This window comes from Mirounga leonina, unplaced genomic scaffold (assembly GCF_011800145.1).
Source record: "Mirounga leonina isolate KUSES-001 unplaced genomic scaffold, KU_Mleo_1.0 Mir_165, whole genome shotgun sequence".
In the NCBI taxonomy this organism is placed as follows: domain Eukaryota; kingdom Metazoa; phylum Chordata; class Mammalia; order Carnivora; family Phocidae; genus Mirounga; species Mirounga leonina.
The window spans coordinates 10,627,385-10,649,474 of NW_023270415.1; the positions used below are offsets into that span (position 1 = coordinate 10,627,385).

The 22,090-nt window shown below is 42.9% G+C and overlaps 1 protein-coding gene across 8 annotated transcripts in view; it reads left to right on the forward strand.

Annotated features, from left to right (window-relative positions):
- Nucleotides 1-22,090, forward strand: part of FAM110B (family with sequence similarity 110 member B) — a 147,163-nt gene that overhangs the window by 81,448 nt on the left and 43,625 nt on the right. For 5 of the 8 annotated variants that reach the window (XM_035011189.1, XM_035011188.1, XM_035011190.1 and 2 more), the window contains one exon: nt 4,317-4,405. The gene's annotated coding sequence lies outside the window, so the exon portion shown is untranslated. Of the gene's footprint in view, nt 1-46; nt 174-4,316; nt 4,410-22,090 lie in introns of all 8 variants that reach the window. The other 3 variants (XM_035011191.1, XM_035011194.1, XM_035011192.1) reach the window with 2 other exon arrangements.

Genomic DNA, 22,090 nt, shown 5'->3' on the forward strand with positions numbered 1-22,090 from the left:
CCACTTTACCTAAGGTTTGACAGCATTTAAAAATTCCTGTTAACAGATTGCCTGGATTGTTTTCCAAATCAGACCATAAATGATCTTAAATTCTATAATAAAGATGGTCTATTCTGGAGGAGAAATATCTACATGGCCACGGCTGAGCTGAAAGACACCCAAACAAACGCAATGTGAGTTTTTGTTTCTCAGGGTACCTTCGCCATAGGGTGGTTTTACACCAGGAGAACCCTCTTGTTATCATTTAGTCCTCACACTTAAAAATTGATGTCCTTACTGTATCTGACTGGGAGACCACAGAAACTTGTGTACTGACTCACCAGTCACAGGGCTGGCTGGCTGCCACCATGCGTCTCTGCTATCAGAGGAGAGCCCTGCTGATAGCTGAAGGCTGTCAGGAACTATTTCCCTGCTCCTGAAAAGCCACACATTGCCATTTACCTATTTTGTTAAAATAGCTGCTTTGATTTAAAGCGCTCATCTGGTTGAAGGGGTTCCGTATATTCCTGGGCAAAGGAAAACTTCAGCATACTTAACTGGGCTTCTCCCCCCGCCCCACTCCGCATTCCCCTCCCTCGTCTATCCCGAGGTGTAATACATCATCTAATGTCCTCTTTCTCTCAGCTAACAGTGTTAAGAAAAACTAAAGAATATTGTGAGAGGTGGTCCTTTATTGTAAGGGAGCATCATCTGAACTGACAAAGTTTGCTAGGCGCTCAGTGTAAAGCAGGGTCTCTAGGACGATAGGCAGGCTGCGAGTTAGGACACCACGTGTGGTGGGTTGGATGTGAGAAGGGTCACTCTCCTGAGAGCACCTGCTTCCCGCGTGGACTCCGCTGACACCAGGCACGCCTGGTGCAGACTGGAGAAGGTTGCATTGCAGTGGCAGAGGGCACAGTCTGCCACAGTGCTCTTGCTCCCCGTCACACACCCCAACCCCACGCTTCCCTTCCAGACCTCCGTTCTTCCCCTGACATGCTTCCCTGCCGCAGGCGTGCAAAAGAGCAGCACCCAACAGCCAGGCTCAGACACTCGGTTGGGGAAGAATAAACGGGTGCATTTCCATGACTGTCTCTCCCTCTCCTCCTCTTCATCTCCTGAAATGCTTCCTAAACGGCCTTGGTCTTACAGAATTTCCAAGAAGTGGGCTGCCTTAAGAGTAAATGATTGCTGTCCTCCTCCGCAACATTGGAAACCTCCTTTTGTGAACACAGCTCCATTAGGCTGTGGGAAATAGGAAGCTATGGGAAATAGTTCTAAGTGACGCTGACTCTTGTGGGCTGGATCTTGAAAGACTTTGTGTGTCTAGAAGGAACTCCTTAAAAATGTGATGTAAATATAAATGTGCGTGGATATTGTGTAATGTACTAGGATATCCCAAAGGGCCTCTTAACATATACTAAAAGGGCATTTTTCAGATGGCACTAAATAAAATGTTATTTATCTTTCTGCAAAGTAACAGAATCTGCACTTTTATCCTCAGATGAATCACAGCTCCTTTTTTTTTTTAACTACATTCAGGGCAGTCTTTATCTATTTCTTTTTTTTTTTATTTTTTTATTTTTTTTTAGTCTTTATGTATTTCTGAGATAAAACTGTAAAAGTAAATTTCTTAGACACTTGAAAATTTTGTTCTCTCCCCTCCTTGTAATTCTGTGGCTCTTTCCTGATGAGAGAATGACATTCCTGGTCAATCAAATATAAGTCCATTAGCATGAACTAGAATATATAATTTTTTAAATTAAAACACGAAGTGGTACTTTCTAACTTTTTCTCCCAGGGGCTCGTAATCACAGCAGGAAAAATGGTAATCAGTTTAAAAACAAAGTCATTCCGTGTAGAGTATGATGTGCCACAAAGCAGCTGGGCTGAACACAGCCTGAAAAGAATTGTAGAAAGGAAGGAGCGATGTGCACTGCATGCTCTTGGATGTAAGGGTTGCAGTATAATACCTATGGGTGGCTTTCTGGCTGGATACTCGGACATCCGTGATACCAAGAGAATTGAGGGACGTATGTCATTAGCAATTGATTACCATCTCAGAATTGACCCTCCAAAATTTGCCTGGGTTGGAAAACTATTTGAAGAGACATGGGGCCTCTCATTTAAGTGTGTTTCTTTTTTTTCCTCTCTCATTATTTTATTCTGTAGTTTTGTGCACCTACCATGTGCTAGGGTCTGTGCTAAGCATGAGTGAGAGAAAGATAGATGCATAGCCCTCTCTGTAAGAAGTGGCCCTATGGAAGAAGAGAGAGAGTGAAATGAATAATAAAGCATAACAATACGGGGTACAGAGAGAACAGAGGCATTTAATTTGGCGATACCAAGGAGGGGCGACCAGTTCTTCAGAAAGGGTGGGGAGGGAAGCCTTCAGAAGAGAGATAGTAGCATCAGGTCCCCAATCCAGAACTCTCTAATTGCCATTCAACTTACACCGTATCCACTACTGCTAATGTCTAGTAGGGGTTGTGTGGGCCGCAGATCTGTTCCATATCTCATGTTGACTTTCAGTTCCACTATGTGGTCTTATTTGTTATCTATCATAAATGTCATAAATATAAACTATCATTTTTTTTTTCTTCCTGCTGAACCTTTTCAGAACACACAGCAGACTGTTGCATGGAAGTATTTTTGTTTTAATAGGTTTACATAGCATGGGATTTAAAAAAGATTTTTTAATGTCTCCAGTAATTTAAACGTATCCAGTAGTTTCAAAGTTCATCTTAAAAGAATCACCAAATACTTTCCTTACTGTTGGACTCCTCAGTCATTTAGTGATTATTTTTGGACCTGTTGGCCTTGCCAGCAGTGATGATTTGCCATTGGATGCCTGTTGATGCTTTTATTTAAATCATCTATTTTGTACATGCTTCTTAAAGACACGCTTGTAAAATTGGGGCTTGGATAATAACACTGGCATTGAACCCTACTATGATTAAGGCCTCTGCTTTCCTTATACATTTAATTGAATTTAGACATATTTTAAATCTTCCTAAATTTGGTGTGAAAGTCCACCTTAAGGATCGTGTGTTTGCATTAGTCTTGCCACCAGTGAAACGTCTGCGTGAAAACAGATACTGCATTTCCAATATTCGGAGCCCGCCATCAGAGAACCCTCCGAATCCTGCAGCGTTTTGCCCTAGTCAGGTTTCCATACCCCCTTTTTCACAACCGGCCATATAGCAGCAACCACCCCTTCTCACTGTGTTGGAGGTATTCTCCTTCAGAGCCCACGGCCCAAGTTAGCAGCTCACTGACCTGCTGGCCTCTGGGAGACCACTCCCTTCGGTTTTTCTCCTGCCTCGAAATGTTTCTCCCCAATCTCCTTCTTTCCTGCCCTCCTTTTAAGTAGACATTCTCCAAAGTTCTGTGTTTCATCAGCTTCCCTGTCATGTGCTCTCCATTGGTCGGTTCATCCAGTGCCTCAGACTTAGCCACTACTCCCGTGTCCCCAGGTGTCCCCTGCTCCCGTCCTGCCAGTCTCCGGTGCTCTTTGTGCCTCACCGTCCTCCCTGCCCCCTCGGCCTGCAGTGTGTTTCCCCCAATTGACCCATGGCTTGGTCCCTCACCGCCTTCAGAGGTCTCCAGCCGCCATTGTGGCAAGACCATTCTGAGATAGCACTCATTGTATTTAGTCTCCCCTCTCTAGAACATAAACTCTGAGGCCAGAGATTTTTTTCTTAACCCCCAGAGCCTAGAAAAGAACTTGGTCCATAGAAAGTGCTCCTGTCAGTACTTGGGAATGAATGAATGAATGAATGAATGAATGAATGAATTACTACTGGCATGGGAGTGTGACAGTGCAGGGGAAGGCCGCTCCTATGGCTATCAGGAGTCTGCCCTAGCCAGCTGACTGGTCTGTGCCAAGGGCCTTACCTGAGTGGGCCTGTTTCCAGTTCTGCGATGGGGATTGTGCACCATATGGGCCCCGGGCCCTTTGAAAAGCTAACACCCTATCACACCTTGGGTAGACTTGGACTTGGGATACACAGAGCAGCCGTTCTGGAAATGAGATGATGTCCTGTAAGCCGTTATTTATGTGACTTCTCACAACCTGATGTTTATATCCTTCTCTATAATTGCTGTTTCTGGTCAAATGTCTCCTTAAAAAAAATAGTTGAAGTGAGCAAAACCCTTAGCTTCTAAATGAAACATGTAAGAACCAGCACATTTTGGTGTACTTACGTGTTTATCTGTTTTTTAATTTATTCACCAGTTTTTAAAAGAATTCTTATTTCCTATTGCTATGTGTATTTAGCAGCCTGCCTCTTTTTGTCAAGTAAAAAAGCAATAGCCACTTTTTTTTGTATTTTCAGATATTACGTGCTGCAGAGAGTGACTGAAGATAGAACGGACTCCCTGTGACACCTGCCTCACATCCATAAAATACTCCTTCCTCTTCCAAGTAAGTACGTTGTTTTATTTTCACCCATTCTGAGCAGAAGGTATTGATTCTCTCTGAAAACCTGGGCCATTATTACATTAAGACAAAGAGGCTGAGAGGCTGAGGTTTCAGATATTTTGCTATCTGGCAAAAAAAAAAAAAAAAAAAAGGAAAAAGGAAAAAAAAGAGTCCCTGTCTTCGAAGTCTCTGCCAGGACTGAAATAACCATCACCATGATTTACTTTTGCTTTTGCGACGGTTTCCGTGATATGTCTTCTACATATTTACTTAGTAGTTTTTTCAAAGGCCATGTTATATTTACCAATAATCATTAATCAGGTATTTGGAAGTACATGGATTTGAAGACAATATTAAAAAGTGAACATCTGGGGCGCCTGGGTGGCTCAGTCGTTAAGCGTCTGCCTTCGGCTCAGGTCATGGTCCCTGGGTCCTGGGATCGAGCCCCGCATCGGGCTCCCCACTCCGCGGGAAGCCTGCTTCTCCCTCTCACACTCCCCCTGCTTGTGTTCCCTCTCGCTGTGTCTCTGTCAAATAAATAAATAAAATCTTTAAAAAAAAAAAAAAGTGAACATCTTTGCACTTTAATGAGAAGTACGGTCTGGTTGGGGAATGAAATGGTGTTTTCTGACAGGCCAAATGGTATAGGGCAAGCAATGAGCGCCCTGGGAATTTTGGGGAGAGAGAGTTTTGCAGGATGGCCTCCCAAAGGATGCCATGTCAAGAGGGCAGAACATAAATGCCAGCCAAGGGACAGACTGAGAGAAGGGGACAGGTGTTGGCAGACAGCCAAGCAGCCTCGGGAATGTGTGTGCTCCGTGGAAGGTACTGCTGGGTACTTTGCCCCACGTCCATAACACCCCAGGATTCCTTCCTGGTCTCCAGAGCTGATGGAGAGCCCAGAGACATCCTAGAACCAGACCCCCATCTTCCCATGAAAAAGCCAAGGAAGTGGATGAACAGTCGTCAAGGTCCAGTGGTTCCTCCCTTTTCCAGAGCGGTTGAAAGTTCAGTATCACCAAATGAGGACATTAGGAATGTTTAGGAAGTTGGAGAGAGCTCTCCAGTTGACTCAGGTCTGTCTGCAGTGACTTATGGAGTGGTAAAGAGCAACCTTCCTAAGAACACAGTCTTAACCTCAGTGCCATATTCCTGAGTGACTACATGCTTTGATTTGATTAATAACCTTCCTCGAGCCTCCTTTCCGGCATCCATATGTAATGGGCCATTGCCTATAGAGTATCTAATGCATTGTATGGTTTGTTATTATTGCATCATGCATGACCTTGTTGGGTAGATGTTACCACTCTCCAGGAACCTCAGAATCCAGTTTAGGCTGACAGGTAAGAACCAGCCTAGGCCAGGTAGAATTCTGCAGTCCATGGAAAGAGAGGCATTACAGAAAAAGCCAACAATTCCCCTTAGTGATATACTCTGAAATCCATCACTCATCACCATAGGACCTTATCTTCTGATCTCAGATTTCAGAAGTTCTGAAATGAAAGCCCTGGGCTCCTGTTGGCTGGAGGGAACACCCCATCTGCCATCCCCAGGTCTGAGATTGCAGAGCTGCACCTGAGCACAGGTGGGTTTAATGGGGAATGCCTCCAGCAGGGCCTGTGTTCTCCACTCTGCCTTATTCTAGGAGCCCACCCATCCCTGTTTGCCCACAAGTGAGGAGTTTGCTGGAACATGTGCTAAAAGCAAGAGAAGTCCCCAGCAAATGGGCCTGTTGGTTCCTCTTATGATTCCCAGCACCCCTGCTCTCCCACCACAGCCGTGTGATGGTCATGCTCACCGATGTTCACTGGGCTGGCTCCTGATGGCAGGTGAATTTGCAACCCCGGTGGCCAGGAAAGAACAGGGGTTGGGTAGACATGAGTGCAACCTCAGCTCCACTGTTTACCAACCTGCGAATGGACTTTACTTCTCTGAGCCTCAGTTTCCCACATACCAACTAAGAATACCAGCAAGCTAGTAGAGATTTGCGGAAGGCAAATCTTAGGGACAGAGCTGTAGAAGTGCCTGGTACAGTGTAGGCATGCAGAGGTGGAGGACCCTTCTTCTCCCCCTCCCAGACGAATTCTGGAGAAAACAGTCAGTTACCTCCACAGGCATAACTGTCTTGAGTTTGTCAGTATTTGTCAATATTCTTACGTAGCCAGGTCCTGCACTGGGGAGATTAGAAAGGATTCAACCACGTGACTCAGTAGTGCAAGGATTAGAAAGGATTCAACCACGTGACTCAGTAGTGCAAACGTCACCTAGGTTGGAGACACTAATTCTTGGACACTAATTCTCATTCTCAAATAAACTCAGGTCCTTGGGTGCAAGTTGTTTTCAGTTGTTTTTATATCTGTTTTCCCGTAAATAAGATGAAAGCATTTAATTAAAAAGATCGCTGGGAAAAGCATCATTTTTGTCTTCTTATCCAAATGTTTTGGCAATTTTTGCATTTAAAAGTTCATTAAAGCTTTGTTCTTTTCTGAGCTCTTACATTACAGATAAGTAGCCTTATGAAGGCTTATGTACTAGTCTTGTCATTAATGTTTTTCACTGCTTCTCAATACGTGCATTTAAGATTACTTTGTTTTTAGAGTACAAGGTGTGTCTTTTTAAAACATGGTTCCTCGTGGGGCGCCTGGGTGGCTCAGTCGTTAAGCGTCTGCCTTCGGCTCAGGTCATGATCCAGGGTCCTGGGATCAAGCCCCGCATCGCTTCTCCCCCTCCCACTCCCCCTGCTTATGTTCCCTCTCTCGCTGTGTCTCTCTCTGTCAAATAAATGAATAAAATCTTTAAAGTAAAAAAAAATAATAATAAAACATGGTTCCTTGTTTAAGGAAATCAAAAAAGAAAAGAAACGCATAAGATGACCTTGTAATGTTCTTTTGGTTAAACTTTTGCGTTTTTTTCAACCTAGACTATGAAACCTCCTGTATGCTGTATATGTGAGTCATTTTTAAAGGAATACATAAACACTGATTTCTATGTATTATCCATGTGATTGCAATTTCAGGGACTAAGTTACAGTGTTCGCTTTGTTTCTGGCTTCTTGTTATCTGAGTCAAACTTAAGTCACTGATAAAGTCAGTTTCTCCTGGAAAGTTTCCTTTTTCAAAACTTCTCTGGGACAGATTTTTTTATTCTTTTGTAGTGCAAGCGCTAGGTACTTAAGAAATTGCTGGGATCAGAAACAACCTTTGCGCGCCTTTTTTTGTGAGTTAAATGGTCCTGACCAAAAATACGAGCTAGTTTTCCCCAAACAGCTTTTTTTTTTCCATTTCTGCGTTTCCTAAAGCTGGTCCTCCATAACGAAAGATTTGTTCCTTGTCTATGACTCATCTACCTTTCACGCCAGCATCTCTGACTTTTGCCTTTTCCCAGATCAGCTCTTCGCCAAGCAAATGACTCAGAGCTCAGGTTCCATGGGTAGGGTCAGGTGTGGCTCCTCGGAAGCCGGCTCAGCTGACCTTGAGCAAGGTCTCCCCAGGAGCCAGAGAAGCCAGCCACGGTAATGAGAGCCACCGAGCAGCCCAATGGAGCCTCGCCTGCTGCTTTTGGAAAAAGAAGAGGAAGAGGAGGGGCATTCTCTGGCAAAAGTAGCTGGGATTTTACTTGTTTTATTCTCCTTCACAAAAATCATCCAGGCTTCTGTAAGGATAGACATAGGGATATTCTCCTTTCTAAAACAAAATACTCCTATCCTCAGACAGAAGGTATCATTCTATTTTTGAGGATTTAATACTGTTTATTATGAAGTTCAAGAGGCCACTACTGATTGCAATTTAAATTGTTAAATTGCCAATTAAGTTATTTGTTATATTTAAAAATGCTGTTTTCTAATCAAGTGAAAGAAATTCCATTAAGTTACTGTGTGTGCCTAGTTTTTTGTTGTTAATTATTAATGGCTATTACAATATAGATCAATTCATTGTGAAGGTAGTCACTGCTTTTCTACAAAGATGAGCAGAAGAGTTAAGCCCATAGTCTGTGGAAAACTTGCCTTGGGAGCACTGTGCTAGAGGCATCATGTGCCCCATCTGTAGTCCTCACACTCGCCCTGCAGAGAAGGTATTAGAATTTTCATTGTGTGGATGAGGATACAAGAATTGAAGAGGTTCAATCTGATAACAAAGGGCAACTATGTGACAAGATGCACTGGGTATAAAATCCAAGTCTACCCCAGGCTCTTCTTTCAGCCCTTTACCAGACTTGTCATACCAGTTGATTTCTTTATAGTGATGGGGTCATAAATGGAACAGGAAAGATAATTGAGGGTGATTGGACAGTGGGAAAGTAGAATGAGAAAGTCACAAGAAAACATGGATGTCTGGTGGAATATCAGTTCAACTCCTTGGAAACCATGGGCAGTCTTCAATTAATTAGAGAAGGGATGAGACCAAAAAGTCAAATGATGAGAGAAAAGGACCGTAAAAGCACACCCATTAGGGAGAGAAAGATACCTACAGAGTGACTGCCGTTGTGACGGGTGAAGAGCTAGACTATCAAGATCTTACTCTTTCTTCTCCAACCTGTTGAGCGTCTGCTCTATTATTAGGTGTGAACTGAGAAAGCGTTCATGCGTCCCGACTACTCAGAGAAGTTCAGAGAGAGGGAGGCCTCTCTAGTGTGACTAGTGAGCATTGGAGGATCATCTCCACACTGGTCTCTCTCTTCCATAGCCTGGTGCTGTGGTCTGCATGTATGCCCCACCCCATTCATACGTTGAAATCCTAATGCCCATTGTGATGGTGTTAGTTCATGGGGCCTTTGAGAGGTATATATGTCATGAGGGTGGAGCCCTCATGACGGGATAGCACCTTGGTAAGAGAGGATCTGCAGAGATCCCTTGCCCTTTCTGCCATGTAACCCAGGGAAGCATGCAACCCAGAAGAGGGCCTTTACCAGAACCAGTGATGTTGGCATCTTGGTCTTGGACTTCCAGCCTCCAGAACTGTGAAAAAGAAATGTTTATTATCTATAAGCCACCCAGTCTGTGGCATTTTGGTGTAGCGGCCCTAACAGACTGAGACACCTGGGATGAAGTTGGTGTCTGCGCATGGCCTTTGGGTAGTGCTTGGACGTACCTACTCTTTAGCTTCACAAAGCCCTGGTCTGGCATTGTCTTGAAATTTCTCTCTTGCTCTTACTTGAGTCTTGTGGGTCTAACTCTCTAAAGGTCACATTTAAAGCAGAGGTCAGCTCAGCATCATCCTCAGACAAAGAGATACAGTTTTTGCCACGACAGTCAATGGAAGGAGCTTTCCTCTGGAAGGAAGCCCCATTGAGTAAATGCTGGCTCTTTACCATGCAGGCCTCAAGCCCTGCTGGCTTTTCCTCATGTATTGTATGTTGGCCTCACCATCTCTTCCACACCAGACAGCTCCATGACTGACTTAGTCTTATTACAGCAGTCAGCTTGCCTCTGGTCTCTGCTCCCAGTCCATTAAGCAAGCAGAAAATTCTTTTACAAACACTCTGTTCATCTTGTTACCTCCTTGCTCCCAAACCTTTTCTCCCAGTTACCTACCTCTCAGCTCGCCTCCCCACACTCATCCAAAGTCAGTATCAATTACCCTTCTCGTGTTCCCTATACACCTGGTTCATCAGAGCATGTGCTTCTTCTTGCCGGGAACTGCTTACCAGTACCTTATTCTCAGAGTCCAGGAGTTCCTTTGAGGCCCATTTCAAAAGTTATTTTTTCCTTTGTTAAAAAAAAAATTAAATTAAAATTAAAAAAAGCTTTTTTGAGCAAAATCCAGGAATGTCTACCATTCATGCATTCAACAAATTCATTCAAGAAATTTCTTCACAAATTAGTATATACCATGTACCTTTATAGGTAGTTTTGAAATTATCCTTCGCTTTAAGCATTTATATGATTCTCAAATTATATAAGTTTATTTAAAAATTGTCTCTTACTGTTAAGAACACAGACTCCCAGCAGGGGTATGGGAGCCCAGGTGGGCATCCATCTGGTGCCTCCCCTGAGGGAGCATGGGCTGGGCTGAAATCTTTTTTTTTTAAGATTTTATTTATTTATTTGACAGAGAGACACAGTGAGAGAGGGAACACAAGCAGGGGGAGTGGGAGAGGGAGAAGCAGGCTTCCTGCTGAACAGGGAGCCCGATGTGGGGCTCAAACCCAGGACCCAGGGATCATGACTTGAACCGAAGGCAGATGCTTAATGACTGAGCCACCCAGGCGCCCCTGGGCTGAAATCTTAAAAAAGACTTTCAGATGCTCCGCAGTATCGGGACAGTTCTATGGACTGATTAGCTTCCTGAAGAGGCATGAAGTTCTTTACCAACACAGCACGCCCTTCATGAAAATAAAAGATTTCGTCCAACAGCACAGATTAGAAAGCTATTGTCAGTTCTTAACATCTCCAGAGTAGAGTGACATCTAAGTAGACTTAAAGAAAACACAGTCTATAGGAAAACACAGCATCTTCTCTGGAAGGTAAAACAGACCGACTGACAGCAAGAAACACAAGTAGAAACGCAATCAGAATCCCACCCGTATGTGAGGTCCAGGTCAGGTTTCCTCTGCTGTGTGAAGACCTCACTTTCTCCTAAATTTTCATTTATTCAGAATTGGCATTACCAGTACTCCTAGGCCCTTGTGATGATGAGTGCATGTCATGTACTTTCTTTTATCTCTGTGTCCATACAGCGTACTTACCATTATCTGATTTCTGTTACGGTAAAGTTCCCTCTGCCTCTCGCTAGCATATTATACGCAATTGGAGGGTAGGAATAATGTGGGTATCCTGTGTCCTTAGAATCCAGCACAGAATCTAGCAAACTATAGAGGATTAAATGCAGTTTGCAGACTTTAGTAGGACTGAAGGGCTTTCTCTACATGTAAAGAGGAAAGTCACTGTAGGTTTCTCATCTGCCTTTTTACAAGTTCTGACGGCAGCCTCTGCAGATACAAGGACATGGCAGCACCAGGGGTCAGAAGGACCAGTGTTATCATTCACTGAAAGAGAAAGATACCGTCTACTCGTGGGAAAAGGAAGGCAAAAATGAAGTCAGAAAAAAGGAAAAAAAAGAAGAAAAATTTGAGTTATTTGTGGTGGGTTATAGTTGAACATTATGGTATAGAATTAGAAGAACTTGAGCTTCAACTTTAAATTAGTCAGAGTAGGGAGTAATCAAGGCATAATTAGCTTTATCAAAAAGCTCTTTAAGTCTGGACTCCTCAACTGCATTTAAATATGGTTCTGTTTACAAATTTTAGTTTAGATACAAGTCTGTTCTTTAGCTCAAATTTAGTGTTCCTAGGGACTCGCAGATTCAACATTCAGAAACTCAGTTATTTGTGCCTGGCCCCAAGTTCCGTAATTGCCTTAATTTGCAATTTGAGGGAGGTCCCACCTCAAAAGGCACACATCAGCACTGACGAAAAATAAGAGTGAGCACAGCTATGCCCACTGTTCACACTCACCCCAGCTTCGCGTCCTGCCTCTGTGTTAATCCATTCATCTCTTCCATTAAAAATATATATATGTGGGCAGAACAGAAGCTCTGGTTCCATGCAAGAAGAGTATGGCTAATTCATCGGTAGCTCAGATCCATGACGTATGAAAGATTCCAATACTACATCTTCGGTTTCTTCTCATAGATCATAGAATAATCTATGAATGCCAAGGGTCTATTCTCTGTGTCCTCTGAAGCCTCCAGGTATGTTTCTGGAAGGTGTGCTTATGAGCAAGACCTTGCCAACTGACATTCTTCTTGTATAGTGGGGGTACAAAGGAGACAGGGTAGTGTATTGATGAGGTACACTCCCCACTTAAGAGACAAACACACTGTTTTCAAGCATCATTTTCATGGCAGTTGGCCTATAAATAGTATCAGAATTTCAGATTTTAAGTGGTTTGATAAGAGTCTCATGCTTGCCTTCCATCCAGTTAGCAGTGGACTTGGAATCTCATTTTTTTAAGAACATGACTTTTCACTGAAAAGCTTCACACCTATTAACACCTGCCTGCCGCTCTCCATCTCCCAGGTAGAGAGGGGGCTGTGGAGCTATTCTCTTCACCTGTTAATGTGGATTACTTTCCAAAAAGGTTCCGCTGAGGTGCCAGTGGGGTTTTTATACATCATCGCAGGAATTATGGTAAATATCTCCACCCAGTAGCATTTGATCCTAAGCATAGCACAAGGTGCTAGCTCCCATCCTGGGTTCCCAAGACCCCCTTCTGCACTCCATCTTGCAGGGTATGTCAGCGTGGTCATCCCTGGTCAGATGGAGTCATGATTGATATGTGACTGTCTTCCCCAGTCCCGCTGCCCTTTCTGCCTCTGCCTTAGGCTCGGTCTCCCTGCTCTAAACCTAGCAGCAGACAGCAAAAACAAGGGGAGAAGGCAGGGCTTCATTTTCTTTTATTCTCCAAATTTCATTCGTAGTTCATTTCATGCTGTACTTTTAAGGAAAAAAAAAATCCCCCCTCCATTTTTTTTCCATACCATTTAATCAACCAGGAGATCTTAGAAAGCTGATGACCTTATAGATTTAAGGGTGACTTTTCCTTGACCGTTGGCTTGTTGCAAACCAGAAAGATGCAGGCATTTGTTGAACTCAGGCCTGAGAAGGTTTTACATTAGGGGTTGGAGAATGTAATCAATTATCTCAGAATACACCTGCTGTGTTTATTTATAAGGCATTTAAAGACTGTGTTCATTTTTGCCCCCACCGATGTGTATTTCTCCACTTTGAACCTGCCCCGGCACTCGTCCCTGTTATGTAATGTGCTGCATTCTGCTTTTGTGTAGCTGATTATTCCTTCCTGCAGCCCTTGGTGCTGCCTGTTTGCAGATGAGACATTGCCCACTACCCCCCTGTTCATCAGCTGTGTACTGTGCTCACCTCTTCATAACTGACTCTCCAGCCCTTCTGAGCTAGTCTCCAGGAGTGCCAGACCAAAGCAAATGGCCTCATTTGGAGTCTTTGAAAGCACCTCTCTTATTCTTAACATCCTTTGGTCACTAAGCACGTGATTAAGATGTGCTAAAGTACAATTAGGAAAAGTCATATGAATATGTGACTTTAAGTCTCTCACTAAGAAACAAAGTTATGGGGCATCTGGGTGGCTCAGTCGGTTAAGCGTCTGCCTTCCGCTCAGGTCATGATCCCAGGGTCCTGGGATCGAGTCCCGCATTGGGCTTCCTGATCAGTGGAGAACCTGCTTCTCCCTCTGCCTGCCGCTCCCCTTGCTTGTGCGCTCTCTCTCTGTCAAACGAATAAATAAAATCTTTAAAGAAGAAAAAAAATTTAAGAGATGACTTGAAGACATTTTATGCCCTATCTGCTGCATTTGGGGGTTTCTCATTGTCCTTTATTAACGATGCTTGACATCATGCATTAATCTGTATTTCAAAGCTCTTTATGATTATTAGACTTTTGCATCCAGTTGATCTCATATTTTTTAAGACTACAGAAACCTGGTTTTGAAGTGCTGTCTAAAACGTTCTTATATTTTAAAGTAAGAGGTAGCCACGTCATTTGGCACTTAGTCTCGTACATAAGTAAGACCATCGTGCACTTCTTAGGATATTTTGTAGAGAATGTTACATCTGTTTTAAACTCGAGCATTATTGCTGTGATGTGTAAAAATATTTTACACACTGCCTCTTTTGGCTTCCAGTCTCCACACGGTCGTTAATGGCTGGTGATTCTCTAAGAGTACATGCTCATACTGGTATGTTTCCCAGTGAAGACAGTGCAGTGTTTTTTGTGTTTTGTTTTTTTTTTTTGCAGGGGGGAGGTTGGGTTTTTTTTTAAGATTTTATTTATTCATTTGAGAGAGAGAGCACAAGCAGGGGGAGTGGGAGCCCCAATTTGGGGCTCAATCCCAGGACCCTGGGATCAGGACCTGAGCCGAAGGCAGACGCTTAACCGACTGAGCCACCCAGGCGCCCCGGAGACAGCGCAATGTTGATGGACAAATAACTCCATAGCATAGTAACTTACATGATGTGGCACAAGCAGAAGGTTGTGAAGCTGTTTGACTTAACATTTACTGGACCCTTTGCAGGGGCCTGTTAGGGTGGGAAAGCCTTGATGTGCATCAATCATCTCCCTTAATTCTCGTTAACAGGTAGTTTTTGGAAGAAAGCAGGTAATCAGGGAGCAAGATACAAGCCCATGTTTGCCTGCCTGCAGGTGCAGCCCTCTCCTACACCTTGCCAAAGTGTGTCGAGAGTGATGGCTTATGTGCCAGATGTTTCTCAGACTTTGGAGCTAAAATGTTTTCTTCCTATTTAGAAACCATATTCTTCTGGCAGATTAGATATACGAAAGGATTCTCTGAACCAAAAAAAAACTTGCTGTAGATGCCAACAAGAGTTCCACTTCAGGCTATTTATTAAATAGTGGCTTCAGAGAGACCCTTGTTCTCCATCATTTCCATCCTCATCGGAGGGGGGAGGGGGGGCTTGGATGGGTCACCTGGCCATCTGGAACTCAGGTCATCGGGCTTTGCTACCAGCTCTCTGATTTGAAGTTGGCAATTTTTTTTCCCCACAGACTTACACATTTTATAAGGCACTTTAACTTCAACAGCCTTGAGGGGTGGGGGGCACTGTCACCTCAGCTTTATAGATGAGGCAACAGAAGCATAGGAGAAAAGTGACTTCTCAGAGTAACATGGCTCATCGCTGGGAAAGCATATAAACCCATCTGTCTCCTTCTACATCGCAACTCTGAAAGGAAACCTCTACCTCTCATCAGTAGAATGAATGAATTGAACTTCGTCAGTGGTTTTCGGTACTGTTCCCTGGAGTACAGAGGTTTCCAGGCTGATGGGGCGTTGAGATTTGAGGCTCTGCTTCCGCCATAACCACTCTGTGTCCATGTGTGTAAAACACACCAATGTTCCACGTAACCTTAACTTTAGAGACAACTTCTGTAGCTAAAAAAATGCTTTGAAGACTAATGAATGTCAGGGTTCTTACTACATCCTAAGCTCTACCCTTAGGGCCCCGTGCCGACTTAAAAATCAATGAAGTTGGACGCCTGGGTGGCTCAGTTGGTTAAGCGACTGCCTTCGACTCAGGTCATGATCCTGGAGTCCCGGGATCGAGTCCCGCATCGGGCTCCCTGCTCGGCAGGGAGTCTGCGTCTCCCTCTGACCCTCCCCCCTCTCATGCTCTCTCTATCTCATTCTCTCTCTCTCAAATAAATAAATAAAAATCTTAAAAAAAAAAATCAATGAAGTTAATATAAACATGAGTAAGTTGTCAATGGGAAAATAGGAGTTGGCTTACCAAATTAATTTGCAGCTTTCCAAGGATGTATCTGTGGTTAAGGCCAAAAGAGCTCCCCGTAATAGCTAGCTCAGTACCAGATACTCCCTTCAAGCCCTAGTCCTACTTTCTCTGAAGTTTTGCTGCTCTCCTTGCCTTCTCAGTTCTACCTGCATATTCCAAAGGGCACAGGTGATTTGAAGTGTCAGGTTGGTCCCTGCTCATCACCATTCACTACTCCTATCACTTCAGGCCCCTTCACTTCAGATAACAAGATTCCCCATGATAGTCTGTTTACCTCTTCCTTCTCTGTCTGTCCCCGCCCCCACCCCACCCCCCACCACGATTTCCCTGTAGGATCGTGAAAGGACCCACAGCCTCTGTGAATATTAGGTTCTCAACGCCCTTGGGCTTGGGTTTAGACTGTTCCTGGCCTGGCACTCAGCTTCAGGAGTCTGCTTACACGCATTTCTTCCAGAACGGCTTCATTACCCTTGGCTCTGTGATTTACCCCGACATGTTCCCCTCAATTGGTTTCATTGCCTCTCCTACGCTTTCATTTCTGCCCTGAGATCCATCCTTTCAATTCCATTGGTACCTCTTTTCCTCTCTAATCTGATCTCCTGGGCGCCTGGGTGGCTCAGTTGGTTAAGCGTCTGCCTTCAGCTCAGGTCATGATACCAGATCCCGGGATTGAGTCCCCCATCGGGTTCCCTGCTAAGTGGGGAGCCTGCTTCTCCCTCTCCCTGTGCTGCTCCCCCTGCTTGTACTTTCTCACTCTCTCTGTCAAATAAATAAATAAAATCTTAAAAAAAAAACAATCTTATCTCCTCGATGACAGAGCACAGATACCAGTCATTTTTGTATCCTTCATGGTTTTGTATCCTTCATGGTTAGAATAGCACTTGGCTTATGGGAGGGGTCCAATAAATGTTTGCTAAGGTAAAATTAAATGAAAAAATAAATTTTATTATAATATATATTTTAAGCAATGCACAGAATATCAAAAATTTAATTATTTTATACCTGGGATAGTATGCAAGGATTATAAAGAATTTCATAATTAATTTTAAAGAATAATCATATCTTTTGGTTTTTCCATTAAATCTCATTTTACTACGTGCATACATATATTCAGTGAGTTTGTATACAACAGTGAATTTCCCCACTTACCCAGTCACTCCATAGCTGTCTTACTGTTTTACTCACTTGATGAATTCCCAGTTCCATCAAGGCCCAAGTGTTTTCAAGTCACATATCTAGTTTAGAACTCCTATAATAAAATGACATTTCAGGACAGAATTCTCCATATTTTGAAGTTAAATGCTGAATTCAGTGAAACATTCCTTTTTCTTTCCATAATCCATTGTCTGTATCCTCTTCCTTCTTGGAGGAGATTTGAGTAGAGAGATTGTGTATACCTTTTTTCATGGGACGCCATGAACACTTAGTTTAATAAACCACATTATATTTTCCCCTATTTTGCAAACTTCGGAAAGGTTTCTGATTGTCACTTGATTGCACGCACTAGAATTTGTGTGAAAGTTCCAAGAACGCTGAGCACTGCTTTCGAGTTAAGCCTTCTGCTTGGCGTAGCCCCATCCTGAATGTGAGGAGGAAGGGCAAGAGTTATGACCACGTTCCAAGGGGAAGTGATATTTTATCTGAAAACCATCAAGGACAGATTTTTCTGCTTTTCATGCTCTCTTTTTGATCCGAGGGTTTACAAGATGAAACCCCTGCACCTCAGCCTGCTGCCTTGTAAATTTGATCCCTTGTAAATCTGCGACATTTTTCTTTGTTACAACAGTTTTATATTCCTTTGTACATAAATACTGCCTTTGACGGGATCAGAGCTAACGCCATGAGTATTCCTTTAGCAGTGGTGAAAACTCTGCAGTAAAGCGTTGAAGTTTTAGGATGACAATCAAACAGTCCAACAAAGGGCAGGGAGAAGCTAAAATAAAACCTTCACAGATGAGTGGTTTTATTTCACATCGACTATGTGGTCTTAATACTGTCTATCAGTTGCTGCCCTAGTGCATCATCCACGTGAATCAGTGAACTTTAGTATACGGGGCTCATAAAGCATTTTGTCACTTGAAGGTCATCTGTGGCTAAGCTATAATCTCTACAGTTCTGAGAACATTCCAGATCTCTGCCAACCACATCATTTTCACTGGGGATCTGTTTCGATGTTTACTGCTTCTCTTTTGACTGCTGCTTCCCTCAGTGTAGTGCTTAAAATGTGGTGCCTTAAATTCACAGTATTTTAGTTTCATGGTTTGATCTATTTGTGGGTGCCTTAGTTTTATGAGTTTTGCTTTCCACAAAAAAATACAGTAGAATCTGAGCCCAAAGCCATTACCTTCTACTACCCAAAGTACATTTCTTTCCCTGGACTTTTTTTTTTTTTTTTCTGATTAGCATGGTTTTACTTAGCGATTATTCTGTTTGGTGTGATAAATGGATTATGACCAAAATAAAGATGAAAATAATTATGACAGTTTGAAAACACGTTCACTGGCCAGGAGGAAGCCATAAACATCATAACGTGGTAATGATTTGATACAGAGAATTTAAGAAATAGGTATGTGTGCATTGGTAAGTTTTACTTCTAAACTAAAGTTATTCATGGTAAAAGTTCACATAGTCCTTATTTATTTTTAGATCAGGTAATCATATTTTCAAAGAAAGCATTTCATAGAAGCAAAATACCACCAAAACTAATTTTTACTTTAAAAACATATTTTTGCCATGATGGCATCTTCTGGAAAATTTTATTCTTCTATACATCTGAAGTATGATTTCTGCACTTCTCCCCAAATGTGTCATACATTAGCAAGAGTCGGGGGCCCACCTTCAGTTAACTAGTTTTATTCTGAATGAAGGCTAAGGTGTCTGTATACTCTTTTGGAGAGTTCCTTTGAGACTCTCAGTGTTTCATCTCAGCATTTATTAAGGGTTGACCTGAGGCTTTCCCCACAAGGCCTCGCAAAGGACACTGCCTCATTTTTAATAGTAACAATATTAATCCACAGTAATAATATATAGCAGAGGACATTTCCAGGATGCGTGCTGTGCTCTTTGCACCCTTTTAAGCATTTCCCTGGATTTTTCTCACTTTGTCCTCACAACATCCCCTTGGGATAGATGAGGAAACTAAAGCACACAAGTTCCATCCTTGTGGGACCACTTTCTGCTTGGGGTCAACTGTGCCTTACAGGTGTGGCCCAGGTGTGGCCTTGCCTTCACCAATCTAGTGAATCACTGACCATACAATCTCTGAAATGGGCCAGAAGTTAAAGCCACCCCAGAAGGCGAGCATTGTAAGACAGAAGAGAAGGGCATTTTTGTGCTCATCTCTCCAACCAGAGTTCTGTCTGAAGCCATGCAGAATGAAAACTTCTCCTTTAAAAAAAAAAAATCTCTAATGAAATGCCCCAATTTAGGGATCTGTGACTGCTCATTCCTCGGTTATGGAGCATGTACTGTGCTTCTCATTTCCAGTTGGGGCGTAAACCTCTGTCTTTATGGAAACCATGCTTTCTGCCTGATCCTTGGTCATTTATCCCAACTCCGTCGTCCAGCTGTGATCACGAAGCCCCTGCCGGACAGCAGCCTGCCGCTGTGCTTGATCTACAGGGAGGGTGTGGTACGTGTCTAGCTTTTGGGCTCAGCCCCTCCTCCGTCAGGATTCCACGTCAGATTTTTATAACCAGGTACCCACAGCATGAATTAAAGTGAAATCTGTGGGTGACTTCATCACCACCATGCCTCCCTCAGAGCACATGCCCGATGGTTGCTGACACACTGAAGAGTCGAGAAAAACATGAAGCTTAGGTAACTTACAAACATTACCGCCATGTGCATTCTCATAAAAATAAATACGCTAGCAAAAATCGTAATTGACGGTGATCCTGAAAACCCCAAATGCAGATCTCCCTTTTCCCCACGTGGTCGCTGGGTTAGAGGGAATGTGTGAACTGATCTCTCCTTGGGAGGGTAGCCTGTTACCATGGAAACGTGCTTACTAGTTTCTAAACCCTTCTGGCTAGTTCCAGGAACGTTAACTCTATACTAGTACTAAAAAAATAAATCTAAGATTCATATATCTGGCTTTTGAATATGTATAATTATTGAAAGAAGAGCATTCATTTCAAATTACAAATAGACTCTGCTCATCTGAAAAATAGTACATTTGCTATTATTAATAATAATACTTCATGTAAGCGGAGTAACCACTGCTAGTAGACTGAGGTTCTGTTGCCGCTAAGTGAACCTTTTTTCCCCATATCATAGTTCTGGGCTTGGCGTTGGAGTCATCTGGGAGAACATAATTTTATTTAGTCATACTTTGCTGTTTATGTACTATTTTTGCCTTTTAAAGCTCAACTTCCTTAGGGAGACATGCTGTATTTACCAAGCCTACTGTCCCTGCACAGACAGGATGAGTAACTGTTCACTTTTCCCCCTTAACAGTAGATTTTGGGCACAGTGTCTATATTCCTGCTAATTTCTTAGTTTAAAAGTGGGAAGAGCTTCTAAAGGAATGTACGGAAATGACAGTCAAGGTTATATAGTAATTAATTGTGATATATTAAATAAGTGTAGTTTTTAAAAAGGAACACTTATGTTTAAAAAGTTGAACACGAGTCATTTTCAGTATGTAAATCTATTTTGTAAACTCTGAGGAAAGTTAGTTTGTTTATTCATTCTGGTTGTTAAGTCCTTTGGCTCAGGTCATGATCCCGGGGTCCTAGGATCGAGCCCACGTCGGGCTTCCTGCTGATGGGGGATCCTGCTTCTCCCTCTGCCTGCCCCTCACCCCCACTTGTGCTCGCTCTCTCTCTGACAAATAAAATCTTTAAAATAAAAAAAATACTGTCCACTAAACTGTTCCTGGCCCTAATTCCTGATCCTTGTCCCTTTCTTTTGTATTGTCAATTATAGGAAATCTTTTGGACGTCAGGTATTAGAAACTCTGTGCTTCTAATTCTCTGTAATATCCAGCATGTAGACATTCACAAGCTATAAATACTGAAATGCCACTTCCTAAGTTTCACTTGGTGCTTCCTCCTATACTTTGGAAAAAAAAAAAATCATTAATGTAATTTTGGGTACTTGAGGTTATTCCCATAAGATGCATTCTGAAGGTGAGTGGGCTCCTTCAGAGAACAGCATGCAAGGGGTTATATTTTGGTCCCATTCACAATTGAATGCATTTCACAGATGGTCTTAGCCTGTTAGCGCTGCCGTAACCAAGGACTGCAGCCTGAGAGGCTTCAACACCAGAAAGGTATTGCCTCTCTGTCCTGGAAACAGGGAGGTCTGAATCAAGGCGTCCAGGCTTCATTCCTTGTTCCCTGCCTCTCCCCGACATTCTGGTGGTAGTCTTTGGTTATTCCTTGGCTTGTAGAAGCATCACTCTGATCTCTGCCTGTATTTTCACACGGTGTTCCCCCTGTGTGTGTGTCCGTATCCAAATTTCCCCTTGTCATAAGGACACCAGTCATATTGCATTAGGGCCCACGCTACTCCAGTATCACCTCCTCTTAACTAATGACCTCTGCAAAACCTTATTTTTCAAGCAAGGTCACATTTTTTGTTACCGAGGAGTAGGAGGGACTTCAACGTGTGAGTGCTAGAGGGACCCAATTCAACCCATAACTCATACCACTACAGTAAAACTCACTTTATATCCTAAGTCTGTTTAGTGATTTATAACCAGTAGATCTTTTGTTTGGATCTCAGTACAAACCAAACACAGTTGGTGCGGGTGCTTTTAACAAAAGAAGTCTGGAACATTTATGCACTCTGATTGTTGTGTACTTGGAGGGTCCAGTTATGCCTAATCTTACTAGCTTAACCTCATTTGAAAAATAAATTCATTGTGTCTAAACGTGTGCTGCAGTTGTCACTTTCAAATGACAGTGAAATCTCTGAACATCTCTGTCACCTTTTCATCAAATGATAATTTCATTTTAACCCAAAAATAACCATGACCAGATGAAATTCAGTCAGAATAAACCACAGTATTTTATTAATTAGAGCTGTGTTGATTTCTAATCTAGATAATCTGACTTCCTCCAAAATCTAAGGTTTTTCCTGTTTCAAGAATTAATTTCGTGATGGTACTCTATGACATTGTAATTTAATCACGGTGGATTTAAGACACCAGCCAATAGGAGCACCAGGGTCTAAGTGGCAGATGGCATCTAGTGGCTCACCATCGTTCGTCGCTCTTGGCACCCATTTCCTTGAAGCTTACAGGTCTGTGACCTCTGGCCGTGGGGCAGTAGAAACTGTCAGTTGGGAGTCCCAGGGCACTGAAGCCAGAAGGAGACACTGAAGCCCTGGCTGGAGCTATACCTGTCGCCAACTTGTATTTATTCTATTTAAATGATGCTCAGGTCCTACATCTAAAACTTGA